This window comes from Mus caroli, chromosome 13 (assembly GCF_900094665.2).
Source record: "Mus caroli chromosome 13, CAROLI_EIJ_v1.1, whole genome shotgun sequence".
NCBI classification, from domain to species: Eukaryota; Metazoa; Chordata; class Mammalia; order Rodentia; family Muridae; genus Mus; species Mus caroli.
Window position 1 is genome coordinate 57,613,128 of NC_034582.1, and position 12,471 is coordinate 57,625,598.

The following is a 12,471-nucleotide window of genomic DNA, read 5'->3' on the forward strand; positions in this document are numbered from 1 at the left end:
GAGCATAAATATCTGCCAAGCTCATATGCTGGTTAAGGCTTATTATAAATATAAAGGCCGTGTGTCTTTTACCTGAAAAATAAACGGCCAAAGGTGGGGTGGAAACCCTGGTTTGGGAATTTTCTACAATACTTAAAATATTTTCTCCCATCAACAGAAAACACACTAATATGCACCCATAGTTTTACACATGGATGAGTTATTTGATGGACTTAAAGTGAACTGTGAAATTTAAACCAGTTACCTTATCAATGAAATTGAAAGGGCTTTTAAACCTATGAATTTACATGTTAAAAAATTGAGACATAGCGTATTTGAGCAGATAGTTGACACTTGCTAGATTTTTTCTCAGGAATAAATAATTTTGTGTAACTTAATGTATGTGGATTGGCTAAAAATTGTTCCAAGTCCATCAGAGTCGTAGCCTGCCCTACTTATGAGTTCTTAGAGGTTGAAAAATTACTGTGATGTGCTAAAGTAACAGATTTAGTATAAGCTAAAGGCTTTCCTCTCACATAAAGATACTGTGAAGTGCAAAGCTTTACCTTAATGACTACATTTGTAGGGCTTTCCTGCAGCATGGATTTTTACCACATTGTGTACATTCATAAGTTCCCCCCCCCCCACACACACACCTCTGTCTCCCCAGTATGTGCTCCTTGATGCATTAGAAGATAAGTGTGTTGGGATAGGTTTTAGCACACAGTTAATATTCATAGGGTTTCTTGCCAAAACAAATATGTTCAGGATGATTAAGACTATGGATATTTGTAGATTTTACCATATTACATACATTCATACGCTTTCTCTACAGTATGATTTCTTTTATGCTTTTGAAGATGCCTGTGACATATACAGGCTTTCACACATAGATCACATTCATCAGGTTTCTATCCAGTATGTATTCTTTTATGTCTTTGGAGGTTATAGTGTTGTAAAAAGGCTTTCTCACATTTATTACATTTATAGGGTTTCTCTCCACTATGAATTCTTCTATGCGACTTGAGGGTACTATGTTGTAAAAAGGCTTTCTCACATTTATTACCACTGTAGTGTTTCTCTCCAGTATGAATTCTTTTATGTGAATGGAGGTGAGTATGTTGTGAAAAGGCTTTCTCACATTTATTACATCTGTAGGGTTTCTCTCCAGTATGAATTCTTCTATGGACCTGGAGGTTACCATGTCGGGAGCTATTAAGACAACGCTATTGTCCTGATCTCTGAATTGGGCCTCTCCCCCCGAGAAGAAAAGGGGGTCAAAAGTGAGCCACCAACACACCGTTCTGAGAACAACCACAGAATGTTCCAGCTGTAAATCAGCACCAGATGTCCTGACCACACCCTGATACCACCAAGTTCCTGCTTCTCCGTGTAGCTGCCAAAAGAATAATTTCCACTGTCCCACCCCTCCTGCTGAAAAGTACTTCCCCTTTTGCTTTTGCATTTAAGCCTTGAGCCTTGCTAATACAGTGGGACCTTGATGCTACTCAGACTGCTTCCGTGTGTTGTTCATTGCACAAGGTTCTTGTCTCTCTCTACCCCCCCACCCCCATTTAGTTCTTAGGAGAAGGTCCCCTTGAGACGCTCGAATAACTGGACCTGCTGGACAGGTCAACCATGCTGTGAAAAGGCTTTATCATATTCATTACATTTGAAGGGTTTCTCTCAGGTATGTGTTCTTTTATGTATTTGGAGATTATGATGTTGGGAAAAGACTTTCTCACACTGATTATATTTGTAGGGTTTTTCTCCTGTGTGTGTCCTTTTATGCTTTTGAAGATCACTGCTTTGGGAAAAGGCTTTTTCACATTCTTTACATTTGTATGGTTTCTCTCCAGCATGTATTCTTTTATGTACTTGGAGCATAATATGTCGAAAAAAGGCTTTGTCACATCGATTACATTTGTAGGTATTCTCTCCAGCATGTATTCTTTTATGCATTTGGAGATCACGGTTTTGTGAAAAGGCTTTATCATATTCATTACATTTGTAGGGTTTCTCTCCTGTATGTGTTCTTTTATGCTTCTGGAGATTCCAGTGTTCTGAAAAGGCTTTCTCACATTGATCACATCTGTAGGGTTTCTCTCCAGTATGAATTCTTCCATGCCTTTTAAGCCAACTATGTTGTGAAAAGGCTTTACCACACAGATTACATTCATAGCATTTCTCTCCAGTATGTGTTCCTTTATGTTGTAGGAGATTACTGTGACTTGAAAGGCTTTTTCACACTGATGACATTCATAAGGTTTCTCTCCGGTGTGAATTCTTTCAGGCATTTTAAGATGACTGTGATCTGCAAACGCTTTACGACATTGCTTCCATTCATAGAGTTTTTTTTAGTTTGTGCTCTTTTAAGAATTTGGAGACTATGTTGAGCAAAGGCTTCAACAAATTGAATAATTCCATGGGGGTTCTTGTCTGTATAAATTCTTTTATGCCTTTAAGCATGATTTTGACCATGTTAAAAAAAAAAGACTTTATCACATTGAGTATATTCAGACACTTTCTCTGCCCTCTGACTTCTTTCATGCCTGACAAGAAAATTGGAACATGTGAAAGCTTTTTCACACTGAGAAATACTTTCACCTGTATGAATTAATGGTATTATTTGTCTAAATATAAAGAAGAATCAGATCTTAAGATTTTTATCACTTTGCAGTTTATCATTCATGCTATTACCCCTTCCTTATGTTTTTTTTTTTTACCTTCAAAGATACCTGAGAAGGTATGACCATATATTACATGGCTCTACTTTATATATTCTTTTTCTATAAAAGGATTTTCCCATATTTGAACAAAAGTGGAACAACTGTGGTCTGTTCCTGAAGCTGGTGCTTTATGGCTGTTTTAAAAGCCAGGCTCTGGGAGCTGGCGAGATGGCTCAGTGGGTAAGAGCACCCGACTGCTCTTCCGAAGGTCCAGAGTTCAAATCCCAGCAACCACATGGTGGCTCACAACCATCCGTAATGAGATCTGACTCCCTCTTCTGGAGTGTCTGAAGACAGCTACAGTGTACTTACATATAATAAATAAATAAATCTTTAAAAAAAAAACCAAAAAACCAGGCTCTGTCTTCCCAATGGAGACAAATGGGGTTCTTAAAGGAGACAAATGGAGTTTATCTCTCCCTTTCATTATGATTCTCCAGAAATGAGGTTTATTTTGTCCTTTCAACATGAGATTCCAGACAACCCTGGTAGAAAAGCAGGGGATGGAAGCCAATCACTATGGAGCACTATTGCTAGCCTGCATGTGTTCCTATGTGGGAAAGTGAAAAAACATATCTGTAGTATTAAAGTTTTTCCAGAGGAACAGAACTCATAGAATGGATCTCTCTATGCATGCAGATAGTTGATTTGTAAGAATGGCTCACAGCAGAGCAGGAGACATTGCTCAGCAGGTAAGAGCCACTGACTGTTTTTCTGAAGGTCCTAAATTCAAATCCCAGAAACCACATGGTGACTCACAACCATCTGTAATGAGATCAGATGCCCTCTTCTGGGGTGTCCGAAGACAGCTACAGTATATTTACATAAAATAAATAAATAAATCTGTGGGCCAGTGCAAGTGGGGCTGGAGCATCTCAGGCCAGAAATACAGATAAAGTGTCTGAAAACATCTATGGTGTACTTACATATAATAAATAAATAAATCTTAAAAAAAAAAAAAAAGGGAGCTGTGTGTGGTGGTGCACACCTTTAATCCCAGAACTCAGGAGGCAGAGGCAGGCAGATTTCTGTGTTCTGGGCCAGCCTGGTCTACAGAATGAGTTCCAGGACAGCCAGCGCTATACAAAGAAACCCTGTCTCCAAAAAAAAAAGAAAAAGAAAAAAAAAAAAAAGAATGGCTCACAGAATGTGGTCCAACTAGTAAAACAAAGACCATATAGCAATGGAAAGTTGAAGAATACAGTACTGCTTGTATGTCACCGCTGATCTGCAGCATATGCCAGAATTCCAAAGAAGGAATCTCTAATGCTAGAAAAATAAAGTGATCTCTCTTACAAGATACGGCAAGCAGGAAAGAGAAAGTTACCATCTTCATTATCCTTTATGTATGCAAGCTGCCACCAGAAGCTGTGTCCTAGATCAAAGTATTTTTCCTGTTGAATCAAAAGCTCCTGAATAAAGGGGGGTTTCCCATGGTAAGGATTGCAAATTGTAAAACGTCCTCATGGTGCCCACCTGTTCAGTGTTACATCATTAACTACAGTAATTCGAACTGCAGTGCATTTTACCTCATCCTGATTGCTGCCTGTCTCAAGGCTGTGACATCTGCATAAAAGACTCCATTTTTATACTTTATTTTCATTTTATGTCTGAGTGTTTCCCTGGCACTTGTTTGTGTTCAGGGCCTGCAGTGGTCAGAAGAGGGCATCAGATTCCTTGGGATTGAATTTATAGCACGTGTGTCAATGCCACGTGGTCATCTGTAACAATAGCTCATACCTATGCCACCTCTGTACTCTGGTCTACAGAGTGAATTCCAGGACAGCCAAGAATACACAGAGAAACCCTGTCTCAAAAAAACAAAAACAAACAAAGAGACAAAAAAAAAAAAAAAAACACCCCAAGAAAAGGAGAGTTTCACAAAGGTATCAATAACAAGTTTAAAGCCGTGTTTTATGCTGTAAGCATATATTAAGTTCAAAGCAACAGTGTTCACATGGCCTTGCCTTATCGAAGTGCACACCTGTATCTTCATCCCAGGACCTGAATGTTTTTCCTTGAACACAAATTTGTTCCAAACCTGGTTCTCCTTTTAGTGTAATTATGAATGCTCATTGTATTTCCTATTTAAAAGACTTTACTTAGTTTTAGTAGGAATGGGCACAGTCTATAAAAAAAATTCTTCCCTAGATTATTTTAATTCAAATCAAGAACTCCATAAAATCATTAATTATTCTAAAAGCATTAATTCATCAAAGTTCATCTTCATGTTGATCTGAAGGAAATTTACCCAATAAGATTTGCTGATGCCNATGAATCATTAAACTAAGTAATAGTGATAAAAATGCATATCTTCTGCCAGAAGTAATCCTGGTGTGAAGTGTCTTGGGACCTTTCTTCGAAGAGCTCACCCATCTTATGCGACGCAAAAGGAGGTGGGCTGCATATAGGAAGGACTCCTGCTTGACTTAGCCTTTCCTAGATGGCCCCTGACACTCAGATCCATTTGGTGGGGAGCTTAGAGGGAGAGTAAACTGCACTTCTGCTACATATGTACCAGGGACCTCATTCCAGCCCATGTGTGCACTTCTTAGTGTGCCAAAGGCGTGTGCCACCATTGCCCTGCAAGCTGGAACTTTTGAATTGACAAAAAAAGTCTTTAATCTAGGACACAGCTTCTGGTGGCAGNGTACATATATAAAGCATATGGAAGATGGTAGCTCCTTTTCTTTTTCTNCTTGCCACATTCTAGCTAGCAAGATCATTATATTTTTCTGGCATTAGAGGCTGCTTCTTTGGACTCCTGGTATATGCTGAAGACCAGCTGAGACATACAGGCACTACTGTATTCTTCAACTTTTCATGGGTACAAATTAATTGCTTCACTAACTGAACCACATTTTCTGAACCATTCATATGTATCTGCTTTCTGCATACATAGAGAGATCCATGCTATCAGTTCTGTTTGTGTGTAAAACCTTTCCTAATACAGATATGCTCACTAACCTTCCCCCTGAGGAAGACGTGCTGGCTAACAATAGTGCTCCATAGTGACTGGCATCCATCTCCTGCTTTTCTCCCAGGGTTGTCTGGAGAAACATTTTGAAAAGGTAAAATAAACCCCATTTGTCTCCATCTAAGGAGCTCTTTCGTTTCCATTTGAGGACCAGTCCTGATTTCAAAAAGGTGCCAGCTTCAGGAATAAGCTGTAAATCCCAAAAGTAAGTCATAAAACACCCAGGTAAGAACAGACCATAAAATCCAGAAGAAGATGGTAGAATCCCCTTCCAGAGACCAGACTGAGGATAACCACAGAAATGGGGAACTATCTCAGAATGGTCCATCTGGGCTGGGCAGCCCTGTTTCATGATAAGGTGAAAAGTACATGGCATAGGAATGCAGATCACTGACAACCTGTGACCCCCGAGCCCCTACAAATAAAATTTAAGACTGCCCTATCTTTCTAGAGAGTTCCATTTTTTTCCTATAAGGAAGAGTTTGTGCCTTTGTCTGGGGTTGCCTTTTCAAAGAATGCTGGTTGTTTCTGCAAAATAAGTGCTTTTTTCCCCCCATACTATCTGAATCTGGGGTCTTACTTCAGTGATTTTTGAACCCTTACAGTATATAGCAGATGAATATTAGCTGCAGTAATCCTGACATCAGTGTAAAATCACGATAACAAATATCATATTTTGTGTCTTTAATTGTCTCTTTAATTGTTAATAGGCATGGAACCATTCTGCCTATGGGTCATATAGTTTACTCTGCTCCAAGGTGAACAGTGGACTGTGCAAATTATACAACTTGAGTCTAGGAGGAAGAGGAGAGGCAGAGAGGGGATAAGGAAAAGAGCAGGACTAGGAGGAGGATGGGGAGGAGTAGGAAAAGAAGAAGGAGATGAGGAGGAGTAGAAACAGAAAGGGGAGGAGGAGGAGGACTAAGATGATTATGAGGAGGAGGAAGATATTCGTGCTGAGTACTGCAATACAGAAAGATAAACTATTGTAGGACAGGGAAACGCCATACTGAAACAAAAGTCTTGCGGATCTGGAAAAGACCAGCTTCTGTACTTAATTCCTGGGCCAGGAAAGCATTAGGCCTGGGCCTTCAGAACTCATGTCACTCAAGATTGCCTGCCAATCAGGGCCTGCCAGAAAACCATCCAATCAGGAGAAGAGGCGGGTTTTCCCGGGTGATTTGTTTAGTGCTGCAGATTCATCTCCATTGTGGAGCAGCCTTGAATGGTTGGTGTGACTTCCTTTGACCTTTGCTGCTGGGTGCCTTGACGGAGTGCCTGCGAGCTATTGAGTCTCATCATGGCATGGTGAGCATGGGAACACTGCCCCTAAACGGAAGGAGCAGTGGTCTGAGAAGCAGGAGTCTTGGTAGTGGGTCCTCCCCTGGGTTAGGTGGAAACTAGCAGCCACCTATGAGGTTCCATGAGGTCTTAGCCACTAGATCTACTGAGTGGTGGCATCTGAATAACTTCNTCATGGGAGCTTTATCTGCACAAACCATTGGAACAAGGGCTTGCATATAGCAACATCCTTAGTGGATGCCAAATTTGGAGAGGCCCATTATCTCTTGTGTCCTGGCTGTTTAACATCCACTTGGAATTAATTTTGTGGTGGTTGTAAATCCCATCTTTCAGGCTGCGTAACACTCCAGATTGAAGCTGGCCTCGAACTCAGAAATTCGCCTGCCTCTGCCTCCGGAGTGCTGGGATTAAAGGCATGCACCACCATGCCCTGCCTAAAGGAGTTTCAAATACTTAGGAAATAGTAAGTCACACCTAGTAGAATTTAGCAGAGGTAGGGACTGACTCTAAAACACTTTACAGGTAGGTAGTATGCTAACCCAAGCATCTGAGAGATTAGGATGCTGGGATACACATGTTGGTTCTTCAGGATTGTGAGAAATATGGCTCCAGGTCATAAGAAAGGGGACAACCCTGATTAACAAACAGCCACTAGGCCCATGCCCAGATAAAGGTCAGTACTTGAACAATCTGCTCAATGGAGCATTGTGTGGTCACAGCCAACACTTAGGCCTGGTGCCATAAAGGATCAGTTTTCTTCTTGAGAAAAGCATAGTTTTGCCACATGGGCAAGACATCTGATGAAACCATTTGAAAAGGAAAAACACTGTTGTGGTACGGACTGGCCTGCTCAAGCAAGGCTTTCCATGAGGCCTTCATGGATGGAGAATGACATAGCTCCTTCTCAAATCCAGATACATGCTTGGCAGAGCCTGTAACAGTCTGTGGTCTAGGACTAAGAAACTTTCCCTAAGGTCTTGAGGCTGCTTGTGGACGTTGTACATCGTGGTGCGGAGCCTAGTGCGCACCACGATGTACAACGTCCACAAGCAGTTCCAGGACAGCCCGGGCTATACAGAGAAACCCTGTCTCGGAAAACAAACAAACAAACAAACAAACACACCTAAAAAAACAAAAACCTGAACTGCTTCCCTTTAGCCAAGCATATGCTTGAGAGAGCTGCTAATGGTTTGGGGCTTGGTCCTGTGGAAAGGGGATGTCTCTGATCTTGAGATTCCAAGAATTCCTCCCATGTGGGGCTGATGATATCAGTTGCAAACCACTGTAGGCGTGGACAGTAATGTTGAAGAGAGTATCCTGTTCTCAGAGAGCAGCATTGTTTGATTAGATCCCTCTTTAGTTTGTCCCATTGTGTGGTAGTTTCTGCTGACTTCATAGAAGCCTCCCATTTCTTTCCCGTTCCCCTGTAGGTAGTATACAAGCTGCCTTAGCATAAGCCTTATCTCCTGGCCAACCACCCCAGCTTTTATACTTTCTACCTCCTACTTTTTGTACCTTTTGCATCCTCTGAGGCCTTCCACATAGGACTATGTCAGTGAAGAATGGCCTGCTCTTGGAGGGTATTGGTGTACTTAAGAAATTATTAATGAAATATATTGACTGTGTAAATCTACCGACCACCAAGTGGCTAAACCAAGTAGTGNCTGCTCTATCCTTAAAGTGTTCACAGTATAACCTAGGGTGTAAACCTAAAAGAGACATAAGGATGACAGAGTATATGGGATGCAAATCTCTTCTGGCCTGGCTCCTCTTTGACCATTAATCAGAGCTAGATGAGTGGTATTGTTANAGAGATTTATTTTTCTTAATGTTTTGTTGTCTGATTTCCTTCCTGGGAAGACATGTTAATTATAGAACAGCTGTATTTTTAGCCCTTTAGAAAAATGTTTCTGATACAAACATTTTTGTGCCCTCAGGGGCACTGGCACTGATCAAAGCCTGTTTCTCCCCAGGGCAATGACCTTGATTTCCTCTTGATTAAAGTTTCTAAATTCTTAAGTTAAAGGGTACTAGCACAACAGTTAAAGTTACGCTTTTGAGTCAAGGAATAAAATGTGCATTGCAGTAACGGAAAGGATTTTCATGTGGAGCATGGCTTCTGCCCTCAGACCAGAAAAGGAGGAACAGTGTCCTGTGTGTAGAGCAGAGTAAAAGAGAGAAGGTGATAGCTAGATCACAGACTTACTCAAGTTTGAGCCAACCAGCTGCAGGTCTCACCATTATGAAGGAGCTGATGGAAGCAGGGTGGGTGATTTTAAAATTTCCTAGCATGGATCAATTCATGCATGTTAGTGAAAATACACATGATTGGTGGTTGTACAATTAGGAGTGATTGGGTTGATTCAATAAATATTGAATTTCCAGTTAGGGTACTGTCTGTTTTTTGTGGTTACTTCTTGTCCTCAATGACATGGTTACGTCAGCTCAGATTTTTGAGACACAGGGCATTCATTGACTGCAGCTGTGTGTGTCAGGTTACAGGACTCAGCAACTAGCAATTGACATAGGGGCAAGATGAAAAATAATTTTATTAATGCCATTGCCTCTGCCGAGGGATGGCCTGCTTTTTTTCAAAAACAATATACCTATGTCTTTTTGCATATATATATATATATATATATATATATATATATATATATATATATATATATATATAAAATCTTCCCCAAAAGTCCATTTTTGGCCTTACATGTTAAATTTCATTTTGTAAAGATACTTAGCCTAATTCTTTATTTGTTTCAATTCTCCAATGTTTCCCCATCACTAATCTTTTCTCTTTTCCCCAATTACTTTATTTATCTCTGTTCATAGCAGTATCTTCTGTAGTGCATGAGTGACTTATCCTATTTAATTGAGAATTACTTTGAACAGTCCATCTTGACTCTGCCACCCAGTTCCTGGAGACAGTCCCGCAACACCTTCCAGGATATGCTATGANTGGTCAATGGGAAGGAAAACAGACCAGTGCAGGGCTGTTTTCTGAAGTCTCTATCCTTAATTACAAATAAAGAACTTTTGTAAGAATTGACTGCACTGTTCTTGAATGAAATATAGGCCTATCCAGAAAGCTCTCAATATAAATAGTTATAATTGACAAATGGTTCTCTGTATTTTTTCATATTTTTAAANTTTTTATTTATTTATTTTATGTATATGAGTACACATATGTATATGTGGTTGTTAGGTATTAAATTTAGGACCAAGACTCGCTTAGGTCAACCCCACTTGCTCTGGTTGGTCCTCTGGCTCAGTTCCTCCTTGCTCCAGCCCAAAGACTTACTTATTATTATAAATATGTATACTGTAGTTGTCTTCAGACACACCTGAAGAGATTGTCAGATCTAATTATGGGTGGTTGTGAGCCACCATGTTGTTGCTGGAATAGAACTCGGGACCTTCTGAGAACAAGTCAGTGCTCTTACCTGCTGAGCCATCTCACCAGCCCAGTTCTCAGTAGTTTTATGAGGAGTCTCTCATAAGATGTTTCTTGTGTATCTACAAGTAAAGCCTCCAGTCACTAATTACCCAGAAGGTACAGTGCAGGTTTCTTGTGTGTCCATGTAGAGTACATTCCCACGGAGATGTTCCACTAGGAAGAACAGTCATAGGCAATAACTTGCATTTCTGAAACTATGAAAATGTTAGTGTAAATAATATTCTCAAAGATTTCCTTAAAGGTCATCATCTAATAAATCTTTTTACTTGAAAATTCAAAAGCTGTAAAGTTGCTCACATATAGACTCCTTATTGCAGGTTGATTTTGAGAGAATAAATTGTCTAGGGAAGGAAAACTTAAAGTGAACATCTCAAGGGTAGAATACACTTTGACCCAAGTCATTGCTCCAGAATTGTCATATCCATTGTGTTATCTTGCAGATGAGATAGACCTTGAGATAGATATCTGACCGTGCACATCATAATTTGCTAGTTAGATTACTCTGCACTATGAAAGCTAAAAGAATCATATTTGATCACAACTCATTCAGTACATGTCATAATGAGTTAAGTGATTAACAATGTAGTATAATGTATTTATTTTAGTGCTTTAATATTTTTGATGTATTTTGCTAACGGTAAAATGAACTGTCTCTTAAAGATAAAATGCTGCTCATTGAAAAAATAAATAAATAAAAGAATTTACCTCACTGACAACATCGTGTGGACGGGTAGATCTCTGAAGACCTGTCCTGTCTGAGTTACTTGATCACTAAACCTCCAGTAGGGGAGATGCTAAGTTCCTGAGGCCCAGCTGTGTGGTCCAAACTAATGAGGGACATGGGCAGGCCTGGCAGTCAGCAGCACCAGAGGGAGATAACCTGCAGATACTTCTAGGATTCTCCTGAGACAAGGCCATTAATAACTCTGAGGGAGACTACAGTCCTACCATGGTGAAGGTGAGGATCAATGACCCCAGACCTGGAAGGTCACATTGGCAGCACTATCAGAGAGCAGTGGAAGATGCAGCAGTAGGGGTAACCATGACTACTGTGTCTCAGAGAACAGTTACTGGGGATGGTTCCCAGGCCTCTCTATCCTGTTCCTATAATTAACATCTAAATACCGAGCTTCCGGTTCCCTGGATTAATTTATTCAGTTCTTTATTAATTTAAATTTTCATTGTTGTTAATCTGTGAAAATCTTTTCCTTTATTGGGCGAAAAGATTCTGTGAGCTGGGCAGGCCACTCAGGAAGCATTTTGCTTGGGGTGACCTGAGTTCAGATACCAACACCCATGTGAACTACCTGCTACTCCAGATCCAGAGGATCTGACACCCTTTTCTCTGCTGTGTCATTTGCACACACATGGAATGTATTTTCTGTGACACATAAAAACATACATATGAAAATGGTGAGTGACATGTGTTGAAATGTGCTAATATCTTATAAAACAAATCAAGCCAATTCATGTGTATAATAGGAATCATTCACTGTTTTTAAATGTTATATTGTATTTTTTAAGGTTTTCATTTCATAAATGTNNTACACACTTAACATCTAATCATCAATCATAGGAGACAACATGGTTTTTAAGTTATCCTAATAGGTACCCTTTTTTCTTAANATAAAAGAGTTAGGTAGCTTTAGTTATCAACCCTATTTATTCCAAACTTGAAGTGTCAGAATGCTTAATGTCTTCAATGTGTTGGAAGTGCCTCCGCTCCCAGTCCATCTCCCACTATTGTCAAAGGAGAGAACCAGAATGAATAGGAAGAGTGCTGGCCACTGATTTTTGTAATTTTTATTCTGATTACAATCTTGTAGTTCTTAATTTAAATGACCATGCTAGATTCGCAGGTCTGTTTTTGTGTTTCCTTTTTTCAGTATTGCCATCTATGGTGTAGGGTTCATTAATAATAATCTTATTATATTGTTATTTCTCTAGGAAATGATAAACCTTAACCTCTTTTGTCTTCTGATAACTTACTGTATTATAAGATCTTTGAGTTTTTGTTGGTTTGGGAA

At 39.8% G+C, this 12,471-nt stretch overlaps 1 protein-coding gene and 1 pseudogene across 1 annotated transcript in view; both read right to left on the reverse strand.

The window, feature by feature from the left end:
- LOC115029069 (zinc finger protein 120-like) overlaps positions 1-12,471 on the reverse strand; it is a 49,274-nt gene that overhangs the window by 16,095 nt on the left and 20,708 nt on the right. The gene's annotated exons all lie outside the window — the stretch shown is intronic.
- Positions 786-10,442, reverse strand: LOC115029101 (annotated as a pseudogene).